Consider the following 27,377-nt stretch of genomic DNA (forward strand, 5'->3'; position numbering starts at 1 on the left):
TTTATTTAAATTTATTTAAATTATATTTAAGTTAGGGGGGTTAGGGTTAGACTTAGGTTTAGGGGTTAATAAATTTAGATTAGTGGCGGCGACGTTGGGGATGGCATATTAGGGGTTAATAAATGTAGGTAGGTGGCGACGATGTTGGGGGCATCAGATTAGGGGTTAATAAGTATAATGTAGGTGGCGGCGATGTCCGGAGCGGAAGATTAGGGGTTAATAAGTATAATGTAGGTGGCGATGTTAGGGGTGGCATATTAGGGGTAAATATTATTTAATAAAGTATACATATAAATATACATAAAAATACTCATGGATCCATGATTACACTAAAAACAGGATAAAAAACAAGATAAAAAACATATATTCCTGAATGGTAAAAGGAACTATCTCCAATGTTAATGCGGTCTATATGGAAAAAAAAAATTCTCCAAAATGGCTGATAAGAATATTAGTCCAAGATGGCGGTCTAGAATGTTAGTCTAGCTATAGGATATAGAGAAGGCGCTGTGAGAAACCTAACATATGTAAATATTATTTAACTAGTGTTTGCGAGGCGGGAGTGCGGCGGTTTAGGGGTTAATATGTTTATTATAGTGGCGGCAATGTCCCGAGAAGCAGATCAGGGGTTACAAATTTTATTATAGTGTTAACAATGCGGGAGGGCCTCAGTTTAGGGGTTAATAGGTAGGTAGTTTATGGGTGTTTAGTGTACTTTTTAGCACTTTAAGTTATGAGTTTTATACTATGGCGTTGCAGTGTAAAACTCATAACTACTGACTTTAAAATGCGTTACAAATCTTGACAGGGTAGGGTGTACTGCTCACTTTTTTGCCTCCCAGGACAGACGCCTATTACTAGCGCTATAGAAGTCCAATAGGAAAAAGGGCTTACAGACTTTACGTAGGTCGGTTTGCGGTAAGGTCAAAAAAGTGTGCGGTGTCCCTAAACCTGCAAGACTCGTAATACCAGCGGTAGTGAAAAAGCAAATTAGGACCTGTTAACACTGCTTTTTCAGCTTACCGCAAAACTCGTAATCTAGCCGTAAAACATTTAATGTTATATTTTTTTATTTCTATCAAGCAAATAAGTTTTTGTGTTAGTTTCAGGTCGAAACAAAATGATAAAACATTTTGGTAAAAATATACAGCCTAGAAGTCCAGTATTAGACGCCAGTAGAGCAAATATCTCTACAGCCACCATCTGTTTTCCCTTTGTGCTGAGATATGCCGGGATCATGGCAATCCACACACTGCAGAACACCAGCATGCTGAAGGTGATGAACTTTGTTTCATTAAAGCTGTCCGGTAATGTCCTGGTATAGAAAGCGGTGTGATGAAACTTGCCGCTGCCAGAAGAAACATATATCCCAGGACAGAGTAAAAAGCAAGTGTAGATCCCTCATTACATTGTATGATAATCTTTCCAGCCTCAGAGTGCATGTTATACTCCTGGTAAGGTGGTGATATTGTCAACCAAACCACACAAATTAATCCTTGGATAGATGACAAACAAATAACTAGAGAATATGATAGTTTGACAGTCACCCATTTTCTCCAGCTGCTGCCAGGTTTAGTAGCTTTGAAAGCAATGCCAACCATGATAGTCTTGGCCAACAAAGAAGACACAGCTACTGAGAAGCTGATTCCAAAGGAGATCTGACGGAGCATACACGTTATATCCACAGGACGGCCAAGGAACAAAAACACACAGAGGTAGCTCAGCATGATGGAGATAAGGAGAAGGAAGCTGAGATTACGGTTATTAGCTTTAACAATTGGAGTATCAATAAAGCAAACAAAAAATCCAAAAACAAGGATTGTTAATAAAGCTAAAATAACTGATAAAAAAGCCAAGAGAATTGCTGTAGTATCATTTGTGTAGGACAAAAATTCTATAATTTTCATAACACATTTATCCTTTTTCTCATTTGGCCATTGATCTTCAAGGCATTTTTGACAGTTTTCACTATCTGTAAGAAAAATAAAAGGATTCAAACATAGTCATTTGTCGTATAGAATAAAGTTTAGCAGATAGAAATTGTCTTATGGCAGCATGCTGATAACCAACTGACAGACCCCATATGGAGTAATATATCTTCAAAACTCTATTAGCCAGGCTATGTTCTATGTGCCACCAATGTCATATGCCACATGAGTCCTCAGCTGGTTCTGATACAGAGCTGCCCCTGGTTACATTAATTCTATTATTTTTATTACAGCCATTTTTAAGTGGTACCAGGTGGATATAGAACAGAAAAAAAACATTTGCACTATATGATGTTTGTACAGAGGGAAATTGTAGAGACTCATGTATTATACACAATTGGCTATTATCCGCCATGGGTGTAATAGGACACTTCCCCGCTCCTCCCGCAAGTAAGCCACGCCCACTGGAGCTTCGTGAGTGTGGTGGTTTTGTTTGAGAGGAATACTTCGGTCTGGTGAGTGGAAGATTTTGGGAAAAACACCTAGCGGCTATATAGGAAATCCAGAGGACTGGGGAAGTGTCCTATCACAGAAAAGCAAAAACCCATACATTTATTGAAAATTCCATTAAAAAAGAATCCATCAGATAGACATGGAGGAAAACAGGCTGTCTTGCACCTATAATGGTTATACAGCTGAATCTTTGCTAATTTTCCATGTAATACATTTTTATTGAGGTTGTTAGGTAACACAACATTGATCACACATTTTACAGGAATATTGAAGGTCATATTCATCACTATTAGGACATAACAGTATAATACATAAACATGTCATTTCCACATATATCTAAACATTGTCAAGGAGGATAATAAACGACATTAGAAGAAATAACTGTATGTATACTGAGCGTAATACATTGGAACCTCTTTTTACACATTATTAATCCATCTCATTTTACATAGGGTCACTCATGGACCTGGACGAACAAGGATTATATTTAGAGGGAATTCTGATGATACATATGGTCCCCTTTAGACCTTTAAATCATAGCAAAGTTATTGAGCAATATAAAACGTTTGAACCTTGGAAATGATATAAACTAGTATATAGGATAAACGAGATAGCATATTATTGAATAAGCCAGTGAATAATATCGAGTTTATGCAAGAACACAAAAGTGTAAATATTATAGTGACATACCGAATATTCTGTAGTAGCTAAGTTTCTAGTGAGTAGTATTTCTAAAGTGAATAAGTACGGTCAGCTATGTTTAGGTCTAATAATCTAGACTAAAAACATAAGACTAAGTTCCTAGGTTAAACTGAGCATCAATCAACTTAGTACATCATATCTGACATTATTATTATTATTATAATTATTATCGGATACACGCTACTATACCCTGAGGCAGAGGCAACTAACGGCTGAATCAGAACACCTGGTGCACGCAGGGGTAGTGAACCGCCTGACAATAGACCAAGCATGGATAGCAGAGGAGCTGTGAGAAGAATACCCCATCAACGCTGATGCTATCACAAGCGCCCTGGGCCTGTACATTTAATTAGCGCCAGAGATGTCCCCCTTATCTTTGGAATTTGGGGCATAGCCTGAGAGGTCCAGGCTGCCTTGTGAGGTAGTGGAACGTAGGGTATCGGTGGGAGAATGGTGTGGCCTAGGCAGCTACAGGAACAGGTTGTTCAGTGTCAACTGAAAACAACATCGCCAGCCAGAAGAGGCACAAATAGCAACCGGTCAAGAGGGATCTCATGATCTACACCTGGGTAAAATCAACCACAGAGCCAATTTTCACCAAATTAGCTGGTGACGTATACGTGGTATACACAGTGAATAAGTAGTGGGGGCAATTGCTCCAATTTGGAGGATAGGAAATAGCTTTTGCAAATCTGAACCGTGCTGGTAGCAGAGGTGCTGTAGGTCCCAGGGGAGTGCTTGTCAATTGGCTCCGGAGTATCTATCCTTGGTGAGTCAGATAGCGCTAAAGACATGGATTCCATCACCCTCCTGCCTGGTGTGAAAGGAGAGGCTTCTCCCCGACATTTACATTGCTTTTTCTACCAGTTTGGCACAATTCAAAGGTTGCATTGCAATCTAATATACGCCTATGGGAGCCTTGATGTGAAGCGCAAGGGGGAATCAATGCATGAAGGAGCTCATAGTATGCTGACTATTCAGCCCACTATATAAAGCCTCTTATATGAAAACATTCCTACTTGCAAAATGTGCTAATTGCACAGGGGACACTATTACTGTCTAAATGGATATGGCACCCAAATTGGTGTTTTTTTTTGAAGGTGTATAAATCTTGTTGGCTAATTAATGTAAAATATATTTTTTTGGTATTCCAGTTGGCTGCACAGCTTGCTTGATATCTTGTTACAGGACCTACTTGGAGTGTGTCTTAAAATTCCGTGGTAAAATTCTGCATAGTTTTTGGCCAATTATCTTTTTGGGTTAAGCAGATCTCAGGGTAACAATATCTGTCATTTATTGGTGAAAGAATTGGATGAGATATGAGACAAGGAGATATGGAGCAGAATTACTAGTCAGAGTAGTAAAGGTTTTTTGTTGTTTCTACTCCTATAATTTAAAATAAAAATAGAAAAGGAAGGAATGAAGGAAAGGGAAAAAGAGAACAAAAAGGGACCTAGGCGCTTGATGGTGACACAAGATACTGTTATTCTCTATCACACCTGCACTCAGGTTGTACTAAATCACTAAAAACACTGTTACACAGATCTAGAATATATATCTAGAACAATAATTTGATGTTATTATTCTTCCCTTCAAAAGCAAGGGGGGGGGGGGTTACCTGTCAAGTCTTAGTATTGTATATAGGCCCACTTAGAGCCTGTCACTTTTTGTACTTTAGTTCACATTTCCTATTGCACTCACTATATTTGCATGTAGTATGCACATTCTACACACATTATGGATAGATTCATCACTAATTATAAGACCAAATCTTCCAACATGCCATCTAAAATTAGAGATAGGAAAAATAGGAGCAGTACTGACAATATTTTAAACTTACTCATATTTTCAACTTCATCAGACACATATAAACTCGACTCCCAAGATATTATCAAACAAATTACAGAATTTATAATACCATAATTTGAACAAAATCAGAATAGATATCTCGAACCTAACCTCTGAAATTAAACAGTTTACACATAGATTGGACGAGGGCCGAACAGCGTATCTCTGATTTAGAGGACGCCAATATCCAACAAGAGATAACTATCAGAGATTAGTCTATACAAATTATAAACATTCAATATAAGTTAAACGAGAATGAAGACCGTGCACAGCGCAATAATGTTAGATTTATTGGCATCCCAGAATCGAATGAGTACCAGGATTTACTCAAATTCATTTCCTTGACGCTGCCACAAAGCTTAGTAATCACTGCTAATCTACTACCGCTTGCAGTTGAAAGAGCTCACCGCATAGGGCCACTAGTGATGTCGTGAACCTAAAAATTTTCGGTTTGCGAAAAGCGGACTCAAATGTCCGCAACTGTTCGCGAACCGTCAAACCGGGTGAACCGCCATTGACTACAATAGGCAGGCGAACTTTAAAACCCACAGGGACTCTTTCTGGCCACAATAGTGAGGGAAAAGTTGTTTCAAGGGGACTAACACCTGGACTGTGGCATGCCGGAGGGGGATCCATGGCAAAACTCCTACGGAAAATTACATAGTTGATGCAGAGTCTGGTTTTAAGCCATAAAGGGCCTAAATCACCTAACATTCCTAAATTGTTTGGAATAACGTGCTTTAAAACATCAGGTATGATGTTGTATCGATCAGGTAGTATAAGCGTTACGCCCGCTTGACAGTGACAGACCAAACTCCCCGTGTAACGCACCACAAACAACCGCAAACAGTCCATTTGCTCAACCACGAGATAGATTTGATAGATAGATAGATAGATAGATACATAGATTACATAGATCAATAGATGCAATATAGATATGATAGATATAAATTACATAGCTCAATAGATGCAATATACATTTGATAGATACGAATTACATAGATCAATAGATGCAATATACATTTGATAGATACGAATTACATCGATCAATAGATGCAATATACATTTGATAGATACAAATTACATAGATCAATAGATGCAATATACATTTGACAGATACGAATTACATAGATCAAAAGATGCAATATACATTTGATAGATACGAATTACATAGATCAAAAGATGCAATATACATTTGATAGATAAGAATTACATAGATTAATAGATGCAATATACATTTGATAGATACGAATTACATATACACCTATCGGGGGCGGTGTATATGGCATGCATTTTAGGAACCAGGAGATGGAAAAAGTTGCTTGGTCGGTCCTCCTACTTCAAATTTAACCGAAACACAAGTGGCTGTAACAAAACAGTCCAGCCACGAGATCGATATATTTGATAGATAGATAGATACATAGATTACACAGATCAATAGATGCAATATACATTTGATAGATACCAATTACATAGATCAAAAGATGCAATATACATTTGATAGATACGAATTACATAGATCAAAAGATGCAATTTACATTTCATTGATACGAATTACATAGATCAAAAGATGCAATATACATTTGATAGATACGAATTACATGGATCAAAAGATGCAATTTACATTTGATAGATACGAATTACATAGATCAAAAGATGCAATATACATTTGATAGATACGAATTACATGGATCAAAAGATGCAATATACATTTGATAGATACGAATTACATAGATCAATAGATGCAATATACATTTGATAGATACAAATTACATAGATCAAAAGATGCAATATACATTTGATAGATATGAATTACATAGATCAATAGATGCAATACACATTTGATAGATACGAATTCCATAGATCAATAGATGCAATATACATTTGATAGATACGAATTGCATAGATCAATAGATGCAATATACATTTGATAGATATGATTGATAGTTAGATAGATTTGATAGATAAATAAATAATTTGATAGATATATAATTTCCCAGACAGAGAATTACAAAGATGTGCGGTCTGAGACCCATGGTAAGGTTACTTCCTTTTGCACAATCGAGTACAGGTTGGGGTCCGGGATTGCCTTTTGTGTAAAGAAATTGTGGCCGGGTATGAATTACATAGATCAAAAGATGCAATATACATTTAATAGATACGAATTACATAGATCAATAGATGCAATATACATTTGATAGATACACATTACATAGATCAAAAGATGCAATATACATTTGATAGATACGAATTACATAGATCAATAGATGCAATATACATTTGATAGATACGATTTTAAGGAGTGTGTGTCACCATAAGCTTACTGGTGTGTTTGTAAAAGATAGTCCTGAGTGAAATAAAGCAATAGTAGTAGTTCCTTCTGGAACAGATAGTCCTGTCTGATTCTTTCAGGTATACAAGTTGCAGAGGTTCTGACCCTGCATTCTGGCTGCACCTCTCCCTGCAAGAGAGATCTGTTACAGAGTCTGTGGGCCTGTATGCAAAGAGATGGCCTGCCTGAAAGGAGCAGCAAGGCAGAGGGATCGATTCCTGCCTATAAGAAACCAGAGGGCACACTACCTGCTGGAAGTGTGCAGTGAGGCAGAGGGATCTATTCCTGCCTAGAAGCAGACAGGCAGAGGGGACCCTACCTGCCTGGGATCCCACTGAGACCAGCCCAGCTGGGGGAGATACAGCCGCTGGCTTGACCCCGGTCTCAGCCACGATAGCCCTGGTCCCAATATTTGGAGGCAGAGGGATCTATTCCTGCCAAGAAGCAGCCTGGCAGGGGATTTATTCCTGCCTAGAAGCAGACAGGCAGAGGGGACGATACCTGCCAAGAAAGAGCTACAGGGCAGAGAGGATGCTACCTGACTGGGAGTCCACTGAGACCAGCCCAGCTGGGGGAGATACAGCCGCTGGTTTGACCCCGGTCTCAGCAACTATATCTCTGGTCCCACTATCCGGTGGCCACCCCTGGGTTTGGACAGAGGAAGGAAGACCCCCTAGTGGAGTACCGCTACATCCGGGAGATGGAAAAAGATGTTTGGACCCCCAGTACAGGTTGTTCTCCTTCAGCCTTTTTATACGAGGGTCCCCAACCCCAAACATGCACGACAGCATGAAAGACCCCATCTGCCATGACTTACTTTTGCACAATCGAGTACAGGTATGGCATCGATTTTAGGAACTCGGAGATTATTTTTAGGAACCGGGAGATGGAAAAAGATGCTTGGACACCCAGTAGAGGTCGTTCTTCTTCAGCCTTTTTATACGAGGGTTCCCGACCCTCAACAGGCACGACAGCATGAAAGACCCCATCTGCCATGACTTACTTTTGCACAATCGAGTACAGGTATGGCATCGATTTTAGGAACCGGAGATTATTTTTAGGAACCGGGAGATGGAAAAAGATGCTTGAACACCCAGTACAGGTCGTTCTCCTTCAGCCTTTTTATACGAGGGTTCCCGACCCTCAACAGGCACGACAGCATGAAAGACCCCATATGCCATGACTTCCTTTTGCACAATCGAGTACAGGTATGGCATCGATTTTAGGAACCTGGAGATAATTTTTAGGGACCGGGAGATGGAAAAAGATGCTTGGACACCCAGTACAGGTCGTTCTGCTTCAGCCTTTTTATACGAGGGTCCCCGACCCTCAACAGGCACAACAGCATGAAAGACCCCATATGCATGACTTCCTTTTGCACAATCGAGTACAGGTATGGCATCGTTTATAGGAACCCGGAGATAATTTTTAGGAACCGGGAGATGGAAAAAGATGCTTGGTCGGTCCTCCTACTTCAAATTTGAGGCACTGCGCGTGCAATCTACTCTGCCACCAGATATGAGTGGTGTGTTAAGTAGTACTATTCTTAACAGTTTAATCACTGTTATATGCCTTTTTTTTATTTGGGTTTTGTAGCCACAGTGCAGCACCAGAGGCCAGAAAAAATTTGGCATTACACATGCCTGAAAAATTAGGTATTGTTGCAGCCGCTGCTGTAGCAGCAGCCAGAAACAATTGATGTTTGTTTCCCAGGCAAAAGTGCCCTTAAACATTGCGGCTTGAACCCTAGTTGGTGGCGGATAAGTCACGCAAGTCATCCGGCATTCGAAGATAAAATACAGCAGCGTGTGGACCATTTTTAGCCCAAGGCAGCTCATCTCATCAGGCCTTTTTTACTCGAATGTATCGCCCAATGTCAGTTCCTTCAGGATCCATCCCTCATTCATCTTAATAAAGGTGAGGTAATCTAGACTTTTTTGACCTAGGCAACTTCTCTTCTCAGTGACAATACCTCCTGCTGCACTGAAGGTCCTTTCTGACAGGAAACTTGAAGCGGGGCAGGGCCAGAAGTTCTATTGCAAATTGGTATAGCTCAGGCCACAGGTCAAGCCTGCACACCCAGTAGTCAAGGGGTTCATTGCTCCTTAGAGTGTTGAGATCTGCAGTTAAGGCGAGGTAGTCTGCTACCTGTTGGTCGAGTCGTTCTCTGAGGGTGGACCCCCGAAGGGCTGTGGCGATGCATAGGATTTAAAAATCTCTGCATGTCCTCCATCAACAACACGTCTGTAAAGCGTCCTGTCCTTGCTGGCGTAGTCGTGGGAGTCGGAGGATTACTTTCAGCTCTTCCCCTGTTAGATTCACGTTGTGCTGTGACATCACCCTTATACGCTGTGTAAAGCATACTTTTTAGTTTATTTTGGAATGCTGCATCCTTTCCGACTTGTTGTAATTCGGTAACATTTCTGGCACTTTATGCTTATACGGGGGTCTATTAGTGTGGACACCCAGTACAGGTCGTTCTCCTTCAGCTTTTTTATACGAGGGTCCCTCAACAGGCACGACAGCATGAAAGACCCCATTTGCACAAGGTTGGATGCCGAGCTACTCATGTCCCGTTCCTCGTCCTCAGTGATGCTCACTGAAGGTATCTTCTTCCCCCCAGCCACGTACAACACCACGGGTACCAGATAGGTGACAACGAGCACCCTGGGATGCCTGTTGAGGTTGGTCTTCCTCTCCTCCTCAAAGCCACATTCCTCCTGTGACTCCTCTTCCTCACAATCCTCTTCCAGTGTTGCCGCAGGTCCAGCAAGCGATGCTGATAAGGCTGTTTTGGTGGTGATGGTGACCACAACTCTTCCTCTTCACGGCTTATCTCCGCCCAGCACTCTTCGCAGGGCACGCTCCAGGAAGCAAACAAATGGTATGATGTCGCTGATGGTGCCTTCTGTGCGACTGACTAGGTTTGTCCACCTCCTCAAAAGGACTCATGAGCCTATAGGCATTGCGCATGAGTGCCCAGTAACGTGGCAAAAAAATTCCCAGCTCCGCAGAGGGCTGTCCTAGCACCCGCGTCATACAAATACTCGTTAACGGATTTTTCTTGTTGGAGCAGGAGGTCGAACATTAGGAGTGTTGAATTCCAACGTGTCCGGGTTGTCGCAAATCAAGCGCCTCACTGGCATGTTGTTTCGCCACTGGATATCGGAAAAGTGCACCATGGCCTGTGTAGGAACGCCTCAAATGGCCACACACCTTCCTGGCCTGCTTCAGGGACGTCCTGTAAGCCCGGGTACTTATGCACAAAGCGTTGTATGATCAGATTACACACATGTGCCATGCACGGGACATGTGTCAACTTGCCCAATTTCAATGCCGCCACCAAATTACTTCCGTTGTCAGAAACCACTTTGCCGATCTCCAGTTGGTGCTGAGTCAGCCACTGATCCACCTGTGCGTTCAGGGCGGACAGGAGTGCTGGTCCGTGTGACTCTGCTTTCAGGCAAGTCAATCCCAAGACGGTGTGACACTGCCTTATCCGGAATGTGGAATAGTACCTGCGGAGCTTGGGGCGGTGCCGTTGATGTGGAGCAAGACGCGAGCAGCAGAAGAGGACTCAGCCGAGGAAGGTTATGGAAGAGGATGGAGTAGGAGGAGTAGAGGAGGTGGCAGCAGGCCTGCCTGCAAGTCGTGGCAGTGTCACCAACTCCTCCTCTGCAGAGGCCACGCATTCCATGCTTGGCAGCCATCAGCAGGTTTACCAATGCGCAGTGTAGGTGATATACCTGCCCTGACCATGCTTTGCAAGACCAGCTATCAGTGGTCATATGGACCCTTGCCCCAACACTGTGTGCCAGACATGCCATTACTTCCTTTCGCACAAACGAGTACAGGTTGGGGATTGCTCCTTTTGTGAAAAGAAATTTCGGCCGGGTACCTTCCACTGCGGTGTCCCAATAGCTACAATTTTTTTTAACGCCTCAGACTCCACCAGCTTGTATGGTAAAAGCTGGCGGGCTAAGAGTTCAGACAAGCCCAGCTGTCAGACGCCGGGCAAGGGGGTGACTTTGTGACATTGGCTTCTTACGCTCAAAACATGTCCTTGACAGACACCTGACTGGGGCAGATGAGCAGGAACTGCTCTGGAAGAGAGAGACGGAGTGGCGGATGGTTGAGAGGGAGCAAGGAGGACAGCAGTGGTTGACGTGGCTGAAGATGCTGGACCAGGAGGAGGATGGCGGCTTTGAGTTTGTGTGCTGCTTCTACTCATGTGTTGATCCATAGGCGTTTGTGATGTGCGATCATGTGCCTTCGCAAAGCAGTTGTATCTAGGTGGGTGTTGCACTTCCCACGACTCAGTTTCTTTTGGCACAGGTTGCAAATGGCATCGCTGTTGTCAGAGGCAGACACACAAAAAAATGCCACACTGCTGAGCTCTGCGATGACGGCATTCTGTTGGCTGGCAACAGCATGCGTTGATTGGCGTGCTGTCCGGCTGACCCCGGGTGCCGATGCATGCTGTCTGAGTGTGCCACTAGCTCCTTGCGATGACCTCCCCCTGCTTCCAACTCGTCTCCTCCTCCTCCTCTCTGTATCCCCATCTGAACTTTCCCCCTGTTCTTCTTCTCTTCTAGCAGGCACCCACGTGACATCCACGGAAGCATCGTCATCATCAACCGCTTCACTTGTATTTGACAAATCAACAAAGGAAGCAGCAGCGGGTACAACATCTCATCATCACACCGTACGTCCATGTCTGTAATGCTGCCTGACTGAGGACATATCACTGTTATCTACATCCTCTTTCAATGATGGTTGCGCATCACTCATTTCTTCCAACTGATGTGTAAAAAACTCCTCTGACAGATCAAGTGAAGTGGCTGTGGTGCTAGTGTTGGTGGTGCGGCAGGCGGCGCGAGTGGTTGTAACTTGAGAGGTGCCCAAAAATAAACTGGAGGAGGATGGTGCGTCAAGGTTCGGAGCGGAAGCTTTAGAAGATTGGGTGTCCTGGTGTTAAAAAGTCAACTATGTCCTCCTCAGAACTTTTCGAGTTCATGGTACACTGGCCTCTGAACACTGGGCATTATTCTATGGCCAAAGGGAATCACAGCACCACGACCCACAACGGCACCTGTGGGGTGGCCTGACTCTGCCTGTCATTTTTTTTTAAATGTACACTTACACTACTATTAAACAGATATGAGTGGTTGCCAATGGGCAAGTGGGCACAGTATACGCTGTGAGCCTGACACAAAAATGCATGATGATGTTTGACAGATGACTGATGTTTGACAGTCCAAAAAGTTTTTATTTTTTTAATGTACACTTACACTACTATTAAAACAAGATATGAGTGGTGCCACTGGGCAAGTGGGCCAGTATAGCTGTGAGCCTGGCACACATGCTGGCAGGGCAGGCAAACTGCAATTAGATTACACAAGCAGACTGATGTTTCACAGTCAAAAAAGTTTTTTTTTTTTTAAATTATTTACACTACTGTTACACCAGATATGAGTGATGGCACTGGGCAAGTGGGCCTGGCACACACGCTGGAAGGCAGGCAACTGCAATTAAAATACACTAGCAGACTGATGTTTCACAGTCAAAAAGTTTTTTTTTTTTTAATTATTTACACTACTGTTACACCAGATATGAGGTGGTGCACTGGGCAAGTGGGCCGGGCACACACGTTGACAGGCAGGCAACTGCAATTAGATTACACTAGCAGACTGATGTTTCACAGTCAAAAAAGTTTTTTATTTTAAATTATTTACACTACTGTTACACCAGATATGAGTGGTGGCACTGGGCATGTAGGCCTGGCTGGAACACACGCTCGCAGGCAGGCAACTGCAATTAGATTACACTAGCAGACTGATGTTTCACAGTGAATTTTTTTTTTTTAATTATTTACACTACTGTTACACCAGATATGAGTGGTGGCACCTGGGCAAGTGGGCCGGGCACACACGTTGGCAGGCAGGCAACTGCAATTAGAATTACACTAGCAGACTGATGTTTCACAGTCAAATTTTTTTTTTTTTAAATTCTTTACACTACTGTACACCAGATATGAGTGGTGGCACTGGGCAAGTGAGCCTGGCACACACGCTAGCAGGCAGGCAACTGCAATTAGATTACACTAGCAGACTGATGTTTCACAGTCAAAAAAGTTTTTTTTTTAAATTTACACTACAGTTACAACAGATATGAGTGTGGCACTAGTTGGCAAGTGGGCCTGGCACACACGCTGGCAGGCAGGATACTGCAATTAGAATACACTAGCTGAATGATGTTTCACAGTCAAAAATATTTTTTTTAAATATTTACAATACTGTTATTACAAATATGATTGGTGGCACTAGTTGGCAAGTGGCAAGCACTAGGAATCAATATATGGTCGAGCTGTCAGCTCCCGTAACTCCGAGTTCAGTAAGGTACCTTACTAGTTATAAAACTGTGACTTTCCCATCATACAGGAACTTTGTTGTATCAGACATCTGTTGATATATTAATTCTATTTGGAGCCAATACTTGTTTCTTGCCTAATACACTCAAGGGAGACGTCCCTAGTGTGAGTTTTATATATCAGTCAGCCATTTTTTTTATATACGAATGTTTAATGTCTAATATTAAATATATTTATGATTTTTAAACTATAGTAAGAGAGATTTATTTGCATATACCGGATCCTATATACTACAACAGATTTTTGTTTCACTTAGCAGACCGCTATACACCGCATTTGTATTTTGATGTATTTTGATATATTTTTTCACACATTGTATTTTGATATATATTTTTACACACTGTATCCTTTACACACTGTATCCTTTTCCTGCATTTTAATACTAGTTAAGGCTATTGTTAGATTCTAGTACACACTATAATATGGATTAGACCACAGAGTTTTATTATTTGCTTTTTAAGGTTTGACACCAAGTAGCAAGTGCACTTGTTATTTATAGGTAATTCACATATATGTGATTTTTGCCATACGAGTTTTTATTCACCACTGACGTCCAATATATAGGTATTGAATTCTATTTCCACCGTAGGTAGTGTAATCCTAGCTATTCATTTAGCGCCAGTTATTCATTTCCAGTTTTCTGTATTTAACTTTAATCCAACTACTAAGGAGGAGTAGTTTTCATAACTAGGCTTTTAGGATTACAGTTAGCGCCAACCCTTATTCTTTACCACACACGCTGGCAACTGCAATTCGATTGCACTAGCAGACTGATGTTTCACAGTCCAAAAAGTTTTTTTTTAAATATTTACACTACTGTTACAACAAATATGAGTGGTGCCACTAACTTGGCAAGTGGGCCTGGCACACACGCTGGCAGGCAGGCAGGCAACTTCAATTAGATTACACTAACAGACTGATGTAAAAGTTTTCTTTTAAAAAAGTTACACTAATGTTACAACAGATATGAGTGGTGGCACTGGAGGATGGAAGTAGGCACATTTTATGCTGGGAGCCTGACACACAGGCTGACACTAGTGGCAGGCTGGCCTGGCAACTAAAATTAAATAACACTAGCAGACAGATGTAAAAGTTTTTTTTTTTTTAAATTACACTAATGTTACACCAGATATGAGTGGTGGCACTGAGGATGGAAGTAGGCACAGTATATGCTGGGAGCCTGACACTCCGGCTGGCACTAGTGGCAGGCTGGCCTGGCAACTAAAATTAAATAACACTAGCAGACTGATGTAAAAAAAAAAAAATTACACTAATGTTACACCAGATATGAGTGGTGGTACTGAGGCTGGCAGTGGCAGGCTGGCCTGGCAACTGAAATTAGATTACACTAGCAGACTGATGTAAAAGTTTTTTTTTTTTTTAAATTTACACTAATGTTACACCAGATATGAGTGGTGGAAAACAGAGCAATTAGGCACAGTATATGCTGTGGGCCTAACACACAGGCCTGATGGAAAATGAAATTAGATTACACTAGCAAACTGATGTTAAAGTTTTTTTTTAAAATTTACACTAATGTTACACCAGATATGAGTGGTGGCACAGAGCAATTAATCACAGTATATGCTGTGAGCCTGACACACAGGCCTGATGGAAAAAGAAAATTAGATTACACTAGCAAACTGATGTAAAAGTTTTTTTTTTTAAATTTACACTAATGTTACACCAGATATGAGTGGTGGCACAGAGCAATTAATCACAGTATATGCTGTGGGCCTGACACACAGGCATGATGGAAAATGAAATTAGATTACACTAGCAAACTGATGTAAATGTTTTTTTTTTTTTTTTAAATTACAATAATGTTACACCAGATATGAGTGGTGGCACAGAGCAATTAATAACAGTATATGCTGTGGGCCTGACACACAGGCCTGATGGAAAATGAAATTAGATTACACTAGCAAACTGGGGCGCGATCCGATATAGATCGCAGTTTGCGGCGCAAGCGAGGGAACCGGCGTCGCCCGCAGTTTCAGCTCGCAACTCGAGCCATCCCATATAAGTCGCCGTCAGATGCTAACGTGCCGTAAGTCGGATAAACCAGCAATGTCCAGAAATCTGCGTAAGTACAAATTTCTGGCGTCGCCAGTGACTTGCGGCACGTTAGAAACTGCCGGCGCCTATAAAACCTGACTAAAGTCTAAAACACCCGCACTGTCTAACACGCCTCCCTAACATAGCCCGCACTGTCTAACACGCCTCCCTAACATAGCCCGCACTGTCTAACCCTCTATCCGCTATCCCCCCTCACTTTACTAACAATAAAAAAGCTATTAACCCCTAAACCGCCGCTCCCGTACCCCGCCGCCAGCTATATTATATCTATAACCCCCTAAAGTGAGCCCCTAACACCGCCGCCATCTATATTAAAATTATTAACCCCTAATGTAAGCCCCTTACACCGCCGCCATCTCTATTAAAATGATTAACCCCTAATTTAATCTACCTACCCCGCCGCCAGCTATATTATCTATATTAACCCTAAGTATATTATAGTTAATATAGGTATTACATTATATATATTAACTATATTAACCCTAATTATATTAGGGTTAATATAGTTAATATAGTTACTATAGTATTTATATTAACTATATTAACTCTATCTAACCCTAACACCCCTAACTAAATTTATATTAAATTAATCTAATTCATTTATAAACTAAAATATTCCTATTTAAATCTAAATACTTACCTATAAAATAAACCCTAAGATAGCTACAATATAATTAATAATTACATTGTAGCTATGTTAGGGTTAATATTTATTTTACAGGTAAAATGTTAATTATTTTAACTAGGTATAATAGATATTAAATAGTTATTAACTATTTAATATCTACCTAGTTAAAATAATTACCCAATTACCTGTAAAATAAATCCTAACCTAAGTTACAAATACACCTAAACTATCAATACATTTAATAAACTACAAACATCTATCTAAAAATACAATTACATTAACTAAACTAAATTACAAAAAAAAACAAACACTAAATTACAAAAAATAAAAAAAAGATTACAAGATATTTAAGCTAATTACACCTATTCTAAGCCCCCTAATAAAATAATAAACCCCCAAAATAAAAAAATTCCCTGCCCTATTCTAAATTAAACAAATTTCAAAGCTCTTTACCTTACCAGCCCTTAAAAGGGCCTTTTGTGGGGCATGCCCCAAAGAATTCAGCTCTTTTGCATACAACAAATACAATCCCCCCCCCATTACAAACCACCCACATACCCCTATTCTAAAACCACCCAAACCCCCTTAAAAAAGCCTAACACTACCCCCCTGAAGATCTCCCTACCTTGTCTTCACCACACCGGGCCGAACTCCTGATCCGATCCGGGCGATGTCTTCCTCCAAGCGGCAAAGAAGAATTCTTCCTCCGGCGATGTCTTCCTCCAAGCGGCAAAGAAGAATTCTTCCTCCGGCGACGTCTTCCTCCAAGCGGCAGCAAAGTCTTCATTCTTCCGGCGGCATCTTCAATCTTCTTTCTTCACTCCGCCGCCGCGGAGCATCCATCCTGGCCGACTGCTGTACTTGGAATGAGGTACCTTTAAATGACGTCATCCAAGATGGCGTCCGCCGAATTCCGATTGGCTGATAGGATTCTATCAGCCAATCGGAATTAAGTTAGAAAAATCTGATTGGCTGATTGAATCAGCCAATCAGATTCAAGTTCAATCCGATTGGCTGATCCAATCAGCCAATCAGATTGAGCTCGCATTCTATTGGCTGTTCCGATCAGCCAATAGAATGCGAGCTCAATCTGATTGGCTGTTCGGATCAGCCAATCGGATTGAACTTGAATCTGATTGGCTGATTCAATCAGCCAATCAGATTTTTCTAACTTAATTCCGATTGGCTGATAGAATCCTATCAGCCAATCGGAATTCGGCGGACGCCATCTTGGATGACGTCATTTAAAGGTACCTCATTCCAAGTACAGCAGTCGGCCAGGATGGATGCTCCGCGGCGGCGGAGCGAAGAAAGAAGATTGAAGATGCCGCCGGAAGAATGAAGACTTTGCTGCCGCTTGGAGGAAGACGTCGCCGGAGGAAGAATTCTTCTTTGCCGCTTGGAGGAAGACATCGCCGGAGGAAGAATTCTTCTTTGCCGCTTGGAGGAAGACATCGCCCGGATCGGATCAGGAGTTCAGCCCGGTGTGGTGAAGACAAGGTAGGGAGATCTTCAGGGGGGTAGTGATTAGGCTTTTTTTAAGGGGGGTTTGGGTGGTTTTAGAATAGGGGTATGTGGGTGGTGGGTTGTAATGGGGGGGGGATTGTATTTGTTGTATGCAAAAGAGCTGAATTCTTTGGGGCATGCCCCACAAAAGGCCCTTTTAAGGGCTGGTAAGGTAAAGAGCTTTGAAATTTGTTTAATTTAGAATAGAGCAGGAATTTTTTTTATTTTGGGGTTTATTATTTTATTAGGGGGCTTAGAATAGGTGTAATTAGCTTAAATATCTTGTAATCTTTTTTTATTTTTTGTAATTTAGTGTTTGTTTTTTTTTGTAATTTAGTTTAGTTAATTTAATTGTATTTTTAGATAGATGTTTGTAGTTTATTAAATTTATGATAGTGTAGGTGTATTTGTAACTTAGGTTAGGATTTATTTTACAGGTAATTGGGTAATTATTTTAACTAGGTAGATATTAAATAGTTAATAACTATTTAATATCTATTATACCTAGTTAAAATAATTAACAATTTACCTGAAAAATAAATATTAACCCTAACATAGCTACAATGTAATTATTAATTATATTGTAGCTATCTTAGGGTTTATTTTATAGGTAAGTATTTAGATTTAAATAGGAATATTTTAGTTTATAAATGAATTAGATTAATTTAATATAAATTTAGTTAGGGGTGTTAGGGTTAGATAGAGTTAATATAGTTAATATAAATACTATAGTAACTATATTAACTATATTAACCCTAATATAATTAGGGTTAATATAGTTAATATATATAATGTAATAACTATATTAACTATAATATACTTAGGGTTAATATAGATTAATATAGCTGGCGGCGGGGTAGGTAGATTAAATTAGGGGTTAATCATTTTAATAGAGATGGCGGCGGTGTAAGGGGCTTACATTAGGGGTTAATAATATTAATATAGCTGGCGGCGGTATAGGGGGATTAGATTAGGGGTTAATAATTTTTATATAGGTGGCGGCGGTGTAGGGGTCAGATTAGGGGATAGATAAGGTAGATGGCGGCGGTTTTAGGGGCTCACAGTAGGGGGTTTAGTTTATGTAGATGGCGGCGGGGTCCGGGAGCGGCGGTTTAGGGGGTAATAACTTTATTAGGGGATTTCGGGGGGGGGGGGATCGCGGTTGACAGGGAGATAGACATTGCGCATGCGCTTAGGTGTTAGCTTTATTTTAGCAGATCGCGGTTGACAGGGAGATAGACATTGCGCATGCGTTAGGTGTTAGGTTTATTTTAGCAGCCAGTTTTGGGGAGTTACGGGGCTCCAATAGTCAGCGTAAGGCTTCTTACGGCTGCTTTTTGTGGCGAGGTGAAAATGGAGTAAGTTTTCTCCATTTTCGCCACGTAAGTCCTTACGCTGCATATTGGATACCAAACTGCGCTGGTTTGGATATACCTGCCTATGGCCCAAAAACTACGGGCGACGGCAGAAATATACGCGCGTAACTTCTAGGTTACGCCGTATATGTGATACCAAATCCGCGCAAATATTGGCGTCGCCGGCTTTTGCGGGCGACGCTTTATATCGGATCGACCCCCCTGATGTAAAAGTTTTTTTTTTTTAATTTACACTAATGTTACACCAGATATGAGTGGTGGCACAGAGCAATTAATCACAGTATATGCTATGAGCCTGACACACAGGCCTGATGGAAAATGAAATTAGATTACACTAGCAAACTGATGTAAAAGTGTTTTTTTTTTTTTAATTTACACTATGTTACACCAGATACTGAGTGGTGGCACAGGAGCAAATAGACCACAGTATATGCTGCGGGCCTGGACACACAGGCCTGATGGAAAATTAAATTAGATTACACTACCAAACTGATGTAAAAGTTTTTTGTTTTTTTTTAATTTACCACTAATGTTACACCAGATATGAGTGGTGGCACAGAGCAATTAATCACAATATATGCTGTGGGCCTGACACACAGGCCTGATGGAAAATGAAATTAGATTACACTAGCAAACTGATGTATAAAGTTTTTTTTTTTTTTTTAAATTTACACTAATGTTACACCAGATATGAGTGGTGGCAGTGAGCAAGTAGGCACAGTATAAGCTGTGAGCCTCACAACAGGCTGACCGGCAGGCAAATGAAATTAGATAACAAAAAAAAAAAAAAAACTGAAGTTCTAGCCCTAAAAAGGGCTTTTGGGCTGAAGTTCTAGCCCTAATAAGGGCTTTTTGGGGTGATGTCCTTACAGCAGAGATCAGATGAGTCCTTCAGGACTGTAGTGTACACTGAATACACTAGCCTAGCTATCAATTTCCCTATAAAAATCACCAGCAGCAGCACTATCACTCCTCTCACTAAGAATGCAGGATCGTAATGAATCTAAAATGGCTGCTGCCCCAGGAGCTGTGAGGGGTCTGGGAGGGAGTGTCTGCTGCTGATTGGCTGAAATGTGTCTGCAGACTGTGAGATACAGGGTCAAAGTTTACTTAATGATGATGAATAGGGGGTGGATCGAACATCGCATATGTTCGCCCGCCGCGGCAAACGCGAACAAGCTAGATCGCCGGGAACTGTTCTCCGGCGAACTGTTCGCGGACATCACTAAGGGCCACTAAAAACTCTTCCTAGCGGCTCATACAAGAACAGACCTGTCATTGCAAAGTTTCTCAACTTCCAGAACAAGCTGAATGTCATGTATCATTATACACAAAGAATTCTGTTTTCCATTGGAGATATAAACAATATTATTATTTCAGGATTTTTCAGTGGAGACTTCCCAAAAGAGACGATAAATTACGCCTTTTTGTTCCAAATTAATAAGTAATGCATCAAGGCCACAGTCATTTATCTGCTAAAATTAAAATCCCACAGAAAATGATCCCATGATATTGTCAGCCACCCCGAGGAGGTTAAGGAATTTGCTAAAAATAAGGGTATTACCTTTTTTTTTTTTTTAAATCAAGGATTTTTATTGAGGTAATTCAATAGATAAGCATACAGTTTGCATTGTCACATATAAAGGATGCATAACAGAAAATGTCCCATATAACCATGTTAGGTATCGCATACATTAGTGCCAGACACAGGCACCTATATAGGAAAACTGCAAACAACATATAGAAATCTTATGTAGTATGGTGGAAACACATTACTTCTATTTGCTATATCAATCTTAAAATGCACAATAATAATTTGAAACCTCTTTTTTTATATGTAAAATAACTCAGGCTACAGTACCTCTAAGACATAAAATGCTGTCTATTAGAATGATATATTTTTTTTAAATTGCACTTGTATGCTTTACATACTCTTATCACTGAGAGGTAATTACATTTGTATATCATAGTGTATGTAAGTACATAAATATTAAACTAATGTAAAACAAATTGCAACTAAAACTAGCAAAAGTTCTAACCCCATTGATACTCGGGCCAACTCTTGGACCCTTGAAATAAAGAAATACAGAATATCTGGGATTAAGGACGAGGAGGATCAAGAGAAGATTAAAAATTAAAGATTAGCTCTTTGTATATTTAGTATAATTCTTCCTCTAGATCGCCTATGGCTTACAAGAAAACTCTTCGCTAAGTAGCAAGAAATTATATGGTGAGGCCCTGAAGCTTTCTCATGAACATACGCCAGGTATGATTTAATATAGAGGATGTATTACAGTCACAGTGGAAGCATCCTCTCAGGCATACCCCTTGCAAACAGCAAAGAGGATGCACATTTTTTAAGTGTAAACCCAATATGTTCTCTATATACAGAATTTATTTGTAGGTTGGGCCAATAGAGCAAATTCTGCACATCTGAATATTATTTGTTATCCACTCTACATTCAGACCCAGCTGGGTGGTAATAGGTTGGGCATATAAACATAACTAGTTCTAAATAATATGTTATACAATAGGCTATCTTGTGTCACTGAACTTTAAAAATGATAGTTACAATTAACTTGATAAGGCTACCTACACAAATCCTACCTGTAGTTGCTGCCCCATCATGCTTATGACTTATGAAGATGTCACTACTACCACCCACGCTATACATCCTCATACAAAAATGCATTGAGTTCACACTTTAAATCTAAAAGTCTGCCTCAAAACAACATAGGAGAGAAATCTGAAGACACAAACATGCAGTTTTGGAAATTAGTTTTTTCTTATAGAGTATGTTATTTTTGCAATTATCAGGCTTTGTCCTTATTATAAGTCCAGAGTACTGATTATGCTGAAGATGTAGCCAAGGGGCTATAAGGCAGCAAAAAACTTAACCAACTCCTGTTCTGCTCAAAGCAGAGTTCTCCCTTTCTCTTACCGTGAGCAGAAAGACAAGATCCAGCAATAAAATGTAAGTTCTGGTTGATCTCAATTTCAGAACACTCCCAGCACACTCATACCGGCTCTGGTCAGTGAAAATCCAAACCTTTAAGTTCACTATCTCAGCCGAAAAATTCCACGCAGCCCCAGGGCTATTGTGCAGATGCGGGACTAGCTGAGACCACATGGCCCTCTCATACCTCCCCGGGAGATCGGCCGCATCTCCCGCGATCGGGAAAAAGGGCCATGAGCAAAGCCCTGAGTAAAACTCTGCCTTCTCCTGTGTGCCTCCTGTGAATCGATCCGACGCCATAGGAGTTGCTCTTAAATTCGCGACCTGCTGATATTCATCTCCGGTGCATCCAGGAGCCGCCATTTCTATCTTACTAGATAAGTTGTCTGCGTCTCGTGGGTTTTGCAGGATCAAGACAAGATCTTCAAATCTGGTCTGTATTTGTAGCTCCAAGTCAGCCAGTAAGGATTGAATTAGGTCATAGTCTTCCTCCATGTTATTGAGATGGAATTTTAGTTGCTTAAATTTGATTGCAGGTGAATACTGCTTTACTCAGTTACAGAGGGAACCGAGGGGGGGAAATTGTATATGTGTATGTCAACCACCGCCTGCAGGCTCACAAAGTTAGGATTCTGCTTGTGCTATCGGATAAATAGTTATATCTATCAGCTCCTTGACTTCTCCTTAGCAAATATGTGAAAATGTGGATCAAAGTAATATATTTGAGAGAAGATACTTATGCAAATGTAATTTCTGTTAGAGGAGCCTTCCGAATTTGCTTCTTATCATGGCGCTGCTTAGACACGCCCCCCAGGGTATTACCTTTTAAGATTATATCTTGCTGACTGAATTGGTTGACTATTTAATGATTTATATGCAATCTCAGTTATATTAAGATGTATATTTCCCGCCTCGACTACTGCAATTCCGTCCTCTCTGGTCTACCTAGCTGCCGCATAGCTCCTTTACAATCCATTATGAATGCCTCTGCAAGGCTCATCTTCCTTACTCGTCGCTCTTCATCTGCTGCACCTCTCTGCCAATCTCTTCACTGGCTTCCTCTTGCCTCTAGGATTAAACATAAAATCCTCACCCTGACATATAAAGCTCTCAACTGCACTGCTCCCCCCTACATCTCAGAACTTGTCTCTAGATACTCTCCCTCCCGTCCCCTTCGATATCCTCCTCTCCTCCTCTCTTGTTACTTCCTCACATTCACATTTACAGGACTTCTCCAGAATGGCCCCCATCTTGTGGAATTCCCTGCCTCGCTCCATAAGACTCTCCCCTAGTTTTAACAGCTTCAAGCGCTCCCTAAAAACTCTACTATTCAGGGATGCATACAACCAACACTAACCTTTCCTAATGCCATCGCTTTCCCCTTGAACCCCTTAGATTGTAAGCCTATGGGCCCCAGCTGTTTACAGATCGCTTCATAAGAGCCGACTACAACAGTGAAACTCTCGGCAGGGCCCTCTACCCACTTGACCCCTACAAAAGCTATCCTGTACACTGACTATGTTTACAGCGCTGCGGAATCTGTTGGCGCTCTACAAATACCTGATAAATAAAGTTACAACGCATGTTTTTTTTTAAGTATACAGGGATTGTTACAGATGTTATGTTGTGTTCACTGTGTCTGTGTTTTTTTTGTTTTTGTGTTTCTTCCTCCCTCTCTTACCCACTCACTGCCTCTCACCACACTAGTGATACATTGTTTATAGATATTTGATAATAATGGATATTCATGTCCTGGTTAAACTAAATAAACAAAGGGACCAAATACATTGGCATCCTTTAATGTAGGTGGGAAATCATCTCCCCAAGAAAGGAAAAAAGATTTTAGCCCACTAAATCTTCATAATCCTGATATAGTACTGCTGCAGAATACACACCTAAAGAAATTGAATTGGTCAAACTTAAAACAGGATGGGTAGGGGAGGTAGTGGAAACACCCTGCGTACATAGGAAAAAAGGAGTTACCTTTCTTTTTCATAAAAAATTATAATATAAAATCCTGAGATCTGAGCCAGATCCAGAGGAAAGATTTTTAATTTTACAAGTTGAAGTGGAAGGTATGTCTTTAACCCTATGTAATATCGATGGCCCTAACAAATTGGATAAGGCTTTCTGGGAAAATTTACAAGTGAAACTTTTACCCTTCCACTCAAAAAAAACCTTATTATTGCCGTAGACTTCAATCTAGCTTTGTATCCCACTTTGGTTAGGCTTAAACCCTCTCTAACCAGAAACAGCAAAATGAATCTAAACTTTTTTAAGAATTTGGAAATACACTACATATGAAAGATATTTGGTGGGTTCAGAACCCAGATTTAAGGAAATTTACATGGGAATCAGAAACATATCCAACAATGTCTAGAATTGATTACTTTCTAATATCCGAAAAATTGCTGGGGTTTGAAATGGAGGCTGATATTAAAGAGATAATTATATCAGATCACGCTATCCTTACTTTGAAAATTAAACATAGGAATTACCAGGAAGTTAAACATAGTAGTTTTTTCCCCCTAGATATCTGATATCTAATGTACAGTTTAAAGCATGGCTGAAATTAAAATGGAAGGATTTTTACCAAATTATTTTTTCCTCTGAACTCCAATCTGAAATATTGTGGGAAACTTTTAAGACAGAAATAAGAGGATAAATTAAATCTTATTTAGTCATTCAAAAATTTAAAATGGTAGCCCGGGGACACTCAACTGGCCAACCACTTTCGTAATGCATATAACTCTTACATTAGTGATCCCTCTAAAAGACTATGGCGTATATATATATATATATATATATATATATAATATATATATATTAAAGCAAAAAGGGAAGGAGAAGTTTTCATAACACAAAAATGGCTCAGGAAGATCTAAGGACAAGGTTTTTTTTTTTACAGACATGGAGGAAAAGCAGGGAAGTTCTTAGCCAACTTAACAAAATCTAAAAGAAAGAAGTGCACGATAGAAGCCCTTAAGACAGGTAGAATTACTAAAACTAACAAATATATTCTGAAATATTTTCAAGACTTTATACTCAGGACTATACAATAAATACACAAATTAAAGATAAGTTTTGTAAAAATATCTAGACTCCAAATTTAGATAACCTGAATGCCCCTATTTCCCATAAAGAAGTTACTGATGCTATTAATAAAGCAAAAGCTAATAAAGCAAAAGCTAATAAAGCGGCCAGACCAGACCAGATCCCAGCTGAGTTATACAAAATATTATCAGAAGATATTGCCCAAACCATGGTTTATATTATTAAATAAATACTATGCTGAAGGCACTCCATGATGCTCTAGATACTTTACCTCATTGTTAATAGTTATGATCTTGAAAAAGCAAAGACCCAGAAGAGATTGGATCTTACAGACTGATCTCACTTTTGAATAGTGATTATAAGATCCTTATGAGTATCTTAGCAAATAGGATTAAAGCAGTTATTGACCCTCTTATACATAAGGACCAAGTCGGCTTCATGACGGAAAGAATTTCCTCCGTAATTAGAGGAAACTTCAATTGATATTAAATATTTATCAGTCACATACACAGAAAACAAAAGGCTCGGATGCCGCAATAATTTCTATAGACGTGGAGAAGGCCTTCGACTCCATTACCTGGGATCATCTGTTTTCAGTATTACCTAAGTATGGATTCAAATGGCCCTTTTTGAACTTTATTCATTCAACTTATAATGGATCCAATGCTTCTATTTTGATTAACGATACTCCCTCAGCCAATTTCATACTGCATAATGGATCAAGGCAAGGATCTCCACTCTCCCCTTAATTATTTAACCTGGCCTTAAAGCCTTTAGCAATTTGTCTGAGGAAAGAGATCAATGGGATTAAATTGGGGTCAAGAAAGGTCTCAACGCTACTATACGCAGACGACTTATTATTCTTAATGACCAATACAGGGAAAATATTCAAGTATTAAAGGGTCAGTAAACCTTAAAAAATAATGTTATATAATTCTGCACATAGTGCAGAATTATATAAACATTTATATTAGCCAAACTTTGTAAATCATATATTCCCTTTTTATTTTGTAAAAATACCGCTGTTTTACAGACCCGCTCTCTGTACTCTGCTGAGCGGGGTCTGTTGTTTTTACTGAGCGCATCGGGCCAGCTGTATAGTCACAGCCCGGCCCGACAGCGCCATTAGACACAGTGCAGCTCGCTCCTGCTGTCAGACAGAGCAGGAGCGAGCTGCACTTAGTCTGCACTATGTGCAGAATTATATAACATTATTTTAAGGTTTACTGTCCCCTTTAACTCATATACTACAGGACTTCAGTGCCTTCTCAGGTTACAGGTAAATACATCTAAAACAAAAACATTTTGGCTAAGCAAACAACAAGACTCATGCCAAATTTGTCAGTGTAAAGAGGCAAAATATGCTTTTATATACTTAGGCATTAAATTATCCAAGGATATTAATGAATGGTATGAGCTTAATTATCCCCACATTTTCTATAAAATAAAACACGATCTGGAAAACTGGGCTAAATTTAAGTTTACTTTATCATGCAAAACTAACCTAATAAAAATCGTAATATTCCCTAAATTACTATATTTAATGCAAACCTCCCAATTTTGTTAAAACAAAAGGATCTTAATGCATTTCAAACAGATGTATACACAGTTCCTTTGGGGAAAAAAGTGGAAGGCTATTGCGTTTAATAAACTGTCATTGTCTAGAACCGATGGGGGATTTGCTCTACCAGATATTGAAATATATAATCTAGTAGGTATTGGAAAGATCGCTATGGACTGGCTAACTGAAATAGATTATTATGCAGTCTATTCCGCAGAGGAAATTCTAGTACAGCCATACTCACTTAGAGCCCTTCTGCACTGTCCTTCCAATAAATGCCTTATTAAAGTCAAACAACTTATTGTCATTCAAAATGTGATTGTGGCCTGGCAAATAATTTTGAAAATTTTACATATTAATCCATTCTTTTCTAAACATCTATTACTGGTAATCCAAATTTTATTCCAGCATTAAATTCTAAAAACAAATTAAATACTGGGCTTCAAATGGACTTTAATATATAC

At 40.1% G+C, this 27,377-nt stretch overlaps 1 pseudogene; it reads right to left on the reverse strand.

The window, feature by feature from the left end:
- Positions 1-1,052: 1,052 nt before the first annotated feature.
- Positions 1,053-22,793, reverse strand: LOC128647606 (vomeronasal type-2 receptor 26-like; annotated as a pseudogene).
- Between the last annotated feature and the right edge of the window lie 4,584 nt (positions 22,794-27,377).

Source organism: Bombina bombina, chromosome 2, assembly GCF_027579735.1.
Source record: "Bombina bombina isolate aBomBom1 chromosome 2, aBomBom1.pri, whole genome shotgun sequence".
Lineage (NCBI taxonomy): Eukaryota > Metazoa > Chordata > Amphibia > Anura > Bombinatoridae > Bombina > Bombina bombina.